The 6,810-nt window shown below is 42.7% G+C and overlaps 1 pseudogene; it reads left to right on the top strand.

The window, feature by feature from the left end:
• The first annotated feature begins 1,156 nt into the window (after window positions 1–1,156).
• Window positions 1,157–4,147, top strand: LOC147434053 (uncharacterized; annotated as a pseudogene).
• The last annotated feature ends 2,663 nt before the right edge of the window (window positions 4,148–6,810 follow it).

Genomic DNA, 6,810 nt, shown 5'->3' with positions numbered 1-6,810 from the left:
TTCTTTTCTAACGCTACTGCCGTTTACAATCTCGAAAATGTCAATTGAGAGCAAGCAATTACACCGAAACTTGTGTAAATTTCACGGTTTTCTTAAAGGCAACCTTAAAATGTAGTCGAGATTTTCCAACTTTAACCGGTCAAAATACACTAGCTTCCGATTTTTGGCATGCAGAGGCCATAGGAGAAGGTGTTGCAAAAACGTGCATTTTTTGGGCCGTTGAAGTTCGGACGGCCAGGATGCACGCCCGCTGACAGGACCCGACCCATGAGGCGACTCTTCTACAGGGCAACACGCGGACTTCTCTACAGTGCATGCGTGACAGCACCGCCCTCACAACGGCATTGAATGCTTGATGGGAAGCTGATTGCACAATTATATTATCAGATCGGGGGAGAGGGAGAGAGAGAGATGCACGTGCGTGCGTCAATCACACTACAACTTGTGTAAATTTGACGAGTTTCTTAAAGGCAAGCTTGAAATCTAGTCGGGATTTTCCAAATTTAACCATTTAAAGCAGACTAGGTTCCGTATTTTTTCTGGCGCTAGTGCCATTTTCAACCTCAAAAATGTCAGTTAAGAGCAAGCGGAAAAGGAGAAGTTCCACCTCGAAATAGAGGAAAATAATGTAAAAACTTGAAAAATAAATATAATTCTCAACATTTTCTCTAGGCATATTCAAGAAAAGAAATTTTGTATGTCTATAAAGATATTTTTTCCCGAACACTTTAGTGGGGAGAGAGAGAGAGAGAGAGAGAGAGAGAGAGAGAGATGCACGTGCGCGCGCGCACACACCCACACACTCACTCATTTCCATAATAAAAATGCTCAAATGCATATACTAGCTAAGGCTTGAAATGACACCTATGAAAGTTAATGTGAGGGTGACTACTTCAATTTGAGCTTGTGCATCTCAAAAGCTGTGCGGAGGCAAATATTAAAATCATATTATGTTATCGACTTCTATAAGAGGAGCCCTTCTTTTGCCTTTCTGCAGCTCACAGAATTTGTAAGCTCATATAGTTATAGATTACCTTTAGCTTTGCTTGCCAATGGCTTTTATGAAACTATGAAAGAGCAGTCCTTCTTCTGCCTTTGTGCATCTCAGAATTTGTGAGCTCATTTACTTATAAATTACCTTTAGCTTTGCTTGCCAATGGCTTCCAAAGAACATAGTGAGAGTTCTCTTGTTGCCGAAGGACGAGAATGGTTTGTAAGCAGTGGAGACTCCGATGGTGCTGACAGCATGGACTTCGAAGGCGATGAGGCTTATTGACGCCTTTTGTGTTGTAGTTGCTCATTTTGATTCATCAAACTTTCGAAGAATTTGTATTGTGAAATCTATCTTTAACTTGTGTTGCGAATGTGGTGCTAGTTTTGAATTTGGCGAATGTCGTTATTCGATAATCATTACTTCCATTACTCTTTTTCAAATGTAATGTTTGTTTTGGTCATTCTCTTGTTTCTATGTCATACTACGCTTGAATCCTTCCATGGGCTTCGCTTGTCTTCAATCGCTACTCACATCGTCAAAAGATAGTCAAAATGCAGCAGTAGGTCAATAGTAATCTTGCTCTAATCAATTGGTTTACCTCAACAAGTAGAGGAAGGCTTACATTTTAGGGGTTTTTAGAAAAATTCAAATGCATTGCTTTTGAAAACAGTGATCGAGCACATCGCATGTGTAGCGCGTAGGCCACGCTCCCATATCAATATTTCGAGTGCTTGAGCTTATGAGCACTACCTCTTGAATACACCATTTGATGCACAATGAGATTTTGAAACACTTAGGTTTTATTTTGCATCCTTGCATTGTGCATTCTCTCCAACAGAGTAGCTTTGCACGCGTAACACATGCACACAATATGCTTACATGCTCATTCTCATTACATAGCCATCGAATCTCTCTCTCTCTCTCTCTCTCTCTCTCTCTCTCTGTGTGTGTGTGTGTGTGTGTGTGTGTGTGTGTGTGTGTGTGTGTGTGTGTAATACACAGAAGTGTACGTAGACCTTTACCACAAGCACATTCACCGCTCTCTTATGATTTCCCATCTTTCTATAATTGCAAGCACGTCTCTACCTTCTAGTTGCTTTAGTATGCAAGAAGTAACCATACGAAAAGGTTGTCACGCAAGGAAATTTCTATCGCAAATGAGTGCTTCTATTTCTACCTATCGTTGTCGAACTTTCCCTTATATGTGAAGGGCATTACGTCCTCATAATTGATCTTCTACAGAGCTTCGAAGGTTGACAGAAGGTACTCTGAGCTCGAGTCGTAAATGTGTCGACGTGTCCTCAATTGCATGCACATCATCCCCGCCTCGCAAAAGATCGAAGGAAGAGCTGAATAAGGCCCACAAGCCTATTGCACGCGCATTGTTTCGTTTGAGCGACTCCGTGAACTCTAGATGTGAGCCTTTCGTTTTCCGAAAGTGCCTTTCTTTGAGAGTCGTTTTATCGAGTCATAGAGCTATTTCCTGATTTTACTATCTTTTGGATTATGTAGGCAACCAAGTTGTGGAGGACCCCATTAATGTCAAGAAGGAAGCATATCTTGAAATACCTGTTTCGCCTTTGTCTACTGAGCCTCTTGTGCCACTGCAAGGAACAATCGGCCTAAACCTAATTGAGCGCACATCTCTGAACATTGCTAATGATCCAAGTCCAATTGAAGTCGAGCCTTCTATTCAAGATTCTAGGCTATATGCACCAGATGAATCACCTCAACTACATAGCAAGTCTATTGATCTTAGTATTGTTCCATTTGCTCAAAGTCTTCTACCACAATTCTTGATTACTGACATCTCTGATTCTAGCCCGCGATTCTGTATCGAGGGCAAGATATTGAATATGTATGGCACCTACAAAGTTGGTCTTGACCAGTTGAAGTACAACCGCTTCTTGAAGGTCGACCTGGTCGATGAAGAATGCACGGACACTACCACGGTGGTGGTGAATGATCCATACATAGAGCTCTACGTCGACAAGCTCCACCTCGGTGACTTTGTTCACATCGACAGCCCAATTGTTAGGCGCAAAAATAGAGCAGATGGGAGATCAGCATTGTATTCCTTGTCCATTGATGCTACAACTGCTGTAAGCGCAGCAGAACCTTTCCCAGTGTCCCTCACCTTCGCCCCTGATTGCAAGATACGTGCATTTCTTGATGACATAGGTGCACAACAATCTTCAACCGAACGTTCTCAGTTAGGTACACTTGCTTTTGTTATTTTACAAAAGCACAACTCACAATCAAGATTTGGTGGACCTGTCGTTGACCTTCTAGTTGCAGATGGTCCTATCCCATCAAATAGGGCATTTGTAAGAATTGACCTACCTTGCTTATTACTTTCTAGTCTTCTATTATAGATTTTAAATCTTCCATCATACAGCCATGCTCTTTCTGATTTGATTTACATACTCAATATTCTCTTGCAGCTGAGTTTTGTGAACTCTCGCAAGGATGATTGCCAACAGTTGCTTCAAGAAATGGTTGTTGATGGCCCTGTAATGTGTGTCGCAAGAAACATTGGAGCATTCCTTGGCAAACCAAACACCTTGTCGATACTAGATGTCACAATTCTAGTGCCCGTTCGTAGTGTGCGCCTCAGAGAGGAGCTTGCTGCTGTCTTCCAGACTCAAACCGAAAATTTGGGGTACAATCGTGAGGTGTGCTCATGTAGAATAAAGTGATATATTCCAAGTCCCTCCTCTCAAACTCTAACATAGTTATCTGCTGCAGGTTGTTGGCACGCTTCGATTTGTCAACTTCAATAGCATGTTGTTGGAGAAGCATTGTTCAAATTGCAAATCCACAAAAGTCTACAGACTAAGACAAGCACCTTATTGCGGATCTTGCAATAAAAACACCACAATAATCACGACACCAAAGTTGGAGGCACGTATTGCAACAAAAGACAAAAAGCTTCTCGATGTGCAAGTCATTGGTGCAGCAGTTGATGTAGTCCTTGCATTGGATAGGACCTTCAAAGAAATCTACATTGAGTCTGCTTTTGAGGCAAGAGACACCTTGGCAACAACCTCACGCTTTGGCCGCTTCAAGATCAATGCAAGTGGGCATATGGTAGCGTACCAAACCGAAACTTAGTGTTCCGAATGTCCATCTTTCATTATTAGCTGCCCTTAATTTTGCACGCTTGTTCCAACTATATGCTTGAATGAAACGAATGCTTCCATCCCCTGCTTTTTTGTAAGTGCCATTAGGAGAAATATGAACCTTGCATGGGCCTTGTAAGGAATCCTAATTTTTAGGGATTAAGGCTAATGTTGTGTGGGGTTTAGGGGGCAAGGGCATTGAAGAAGGTAGTTTTGAGTAGGCTTTTCTAGCCTTTTTTTTAGACAAATGTAGGATGTGGACCTAAAGGGTTGCTTTCTCTCTCTAGCTTTTTTTAAAGTAAAGGAAGCATAGGGGTGTGTCCACATGAGCAATTCCGTGGGTCAAAAAGAGTCAAAATTTGACTTTTTTAAAAAAAAATCATTTTTATTTGTTTTTTACTTAAAACTCCCTCCCAACATATATACATACCCAAAAATCATTTTTTGACCCATTTTTTAACCCACAAGCTTAGAAAGTCCATTTTTTCAAAAATCTTTTCCCCTAAAAAGTAATAAACATTTTGTTCTCTCCTCCTCCTCCCTCCTCCCTCCTCTCTTCCTCTCCCTCTCCTCTCCCTCTCTGCCCCTACCTTCCTCCTCCTCCCTCCTCTCTTCCTCTCCCTCTCCTCTCCCTCTCTGCCCCTACCTTCCTCCTCCTCCCCAATCTCTCCCTCCTTCTCTCCTCCCATCCTGCTCGGCCTCTCTACCCTTCCCCCTCTATCTTTTCATCATTTGCTTCCTCACGCAACAGCTTCCATGGTGCTCACGGACATCACAAATGGTTTGCTTCCACCACCACGTACTCCGCACACCAAAAGCATACATATTCGCTTACCCACGGCATTTGCACCGAAGACCACTAGTGAAGGTGATCAAAGGTCATCACAGGAACGTCGCACCGCTTGTGAGACCAATGTTGACATTTGGGTGGATGGCCATTTGTACCCTTACAATCCTATAAGCCGCTTCCATCCACCGTTTAATAGCCTTTCCACATTTCTTCAATTTCTTGGGAGGGGAGAAGCACGCTTGTTAGGCTATTGCAAGCGGCTGTGTATGGGTGCAGGTGCTTCTTTGCATATGTGGATGAACGAATGTCAAGCTCTTCATCTCAAGACGACGGCATTACAAGAGAGTGTTGCCTCTTCGGAGAGGGTAGTTAAAAGTCTTGAACAAAAAATGCAAGAAAAGGAGTCCCACATCCAGAAGCTTACCAACACCATCACATACTTGAAAGAAACACCCCTTGGTGCAAGGGAACGCAAACGCCCGTATTCATCCATTGAAACTCTTGCACATTCCGGAGGAGCACGCAAACGACGAGTTACAGCCGCAAGGTGATTTGGTCTTTACTTGCATGCTGCATTCTTACTTCACACTATTTTCTAACATTTATGTTTATTTGTTGCTAAAAACTTCATCCAGGGGGCATGCGGTGGAACAAGCCAAGATAATCGAGTCAACCTTCTCACTAGTTGTCTCAATACCGAGGACGTTATTTCTATCTTACAATCACCTGGAGGTAACCACATTAAGGATGCAGTCACCAAGGACCTTATGCGTAAATTAAGAAATGTGGTTAATGATGATGACGTTCAACAAGCTTGTGATGAGGCTGGAATCAGCACCAAAGCCTATCAGGCTATTTTTCAACTCCTAAAGGATGCCCTCAAAGAACATGGCATTGTGGAAAACCTATTTCCCGTTCCTCACAAGGTCAAGCTCGCAAAGAAGGCCACAAACGAAGATGTGTTCTCCCGCATTGGGACATACCTACACATTGAGGACACAATGCCAACTTCCCTTTATGCTTCGTGTGCAACAAAGACAAGGGGAAAAGGTAAGAAACAATCCATAAGACCTTCGAATAAGGGCTTTCCTTACACAATGTGGAACAATATTTTCGTGGATCTTAAAAGGATTCAAGAAGCCATGCTTAGATTTTATGAGTTACCTGAAGAAGGTGACACACTTTACTTTTTTCTTTGGTATTATTCTTTTCATAGAAGCTGAAGTTTAAGGTCTTAGCACTATTTATTTTGTAGTGCTTGGCACAAAAGTCGCTTTTGTGCTGAAACTCGATGAGTGTCAAATAGTGAAAGGCCGAAGGTTAGAGAGGCTAAGTGTCACTCTAATGAACGAGGCCCTTCTGCAAACCAAGCGAAGGGATTCAGTCGAGCCATATCCCACCCTATCTTTTAGCGTGCAATCAGAGAAAGACATTTGGTGGTTGGGTGCTATTGAGGTGCCAAAAGAGACCAATGGAGTACTTTCGTGGATTTTTGAGAGAACTCCATGGATCACAAAAGTAATACACTCCCAAATTGCAGGTCAGAAGTTGGAGATTTAGGGCTTTGGTAGTTATGATGTGGAGTGGCACTTAGGTGGGGATTTGAAGACCATAAAGTGTTTGCTTGGCTGCAAACAAGGGGCTTCTTCTCTCATGCCTTGTCCATTTTGCACTCGAGGGTACAAACCTAATGGACAAAAATCACATAAGAGCACTGCAAAGGCCAGTTACATGCTTCCATGGCAAGGGCATGGAGAACAAGGGTTAGATTGTCATGATGTCGGAGATGAAGGTAGAGAATGGGAAGCGTCTATTCTGAGATGTCCCATGCTCAATGCCCCAGACCGTGATCAAAAGGACCACACTTGGAATCCAATCTTTCGATTTCCTCTATCGAATGTACA

This window comes from Adiantum capillus-veneris, chromosome 19, assembly GCF_014529385.1.
Source record: "Adiantum capillus-veneris isolate H3 chromosome 19, ASM1452938v2, whole genome shotgun sequence".
NCBI lineage: Eukaryota > Viridiplantae > Streptophyta > Polypodiopsida > Polypodiales > Pteridaceae > Adiantum > Adiantum capillus-veneris.
This window is presented reverse-complemented; position numbering and strand designations above follow the sequence as displayed.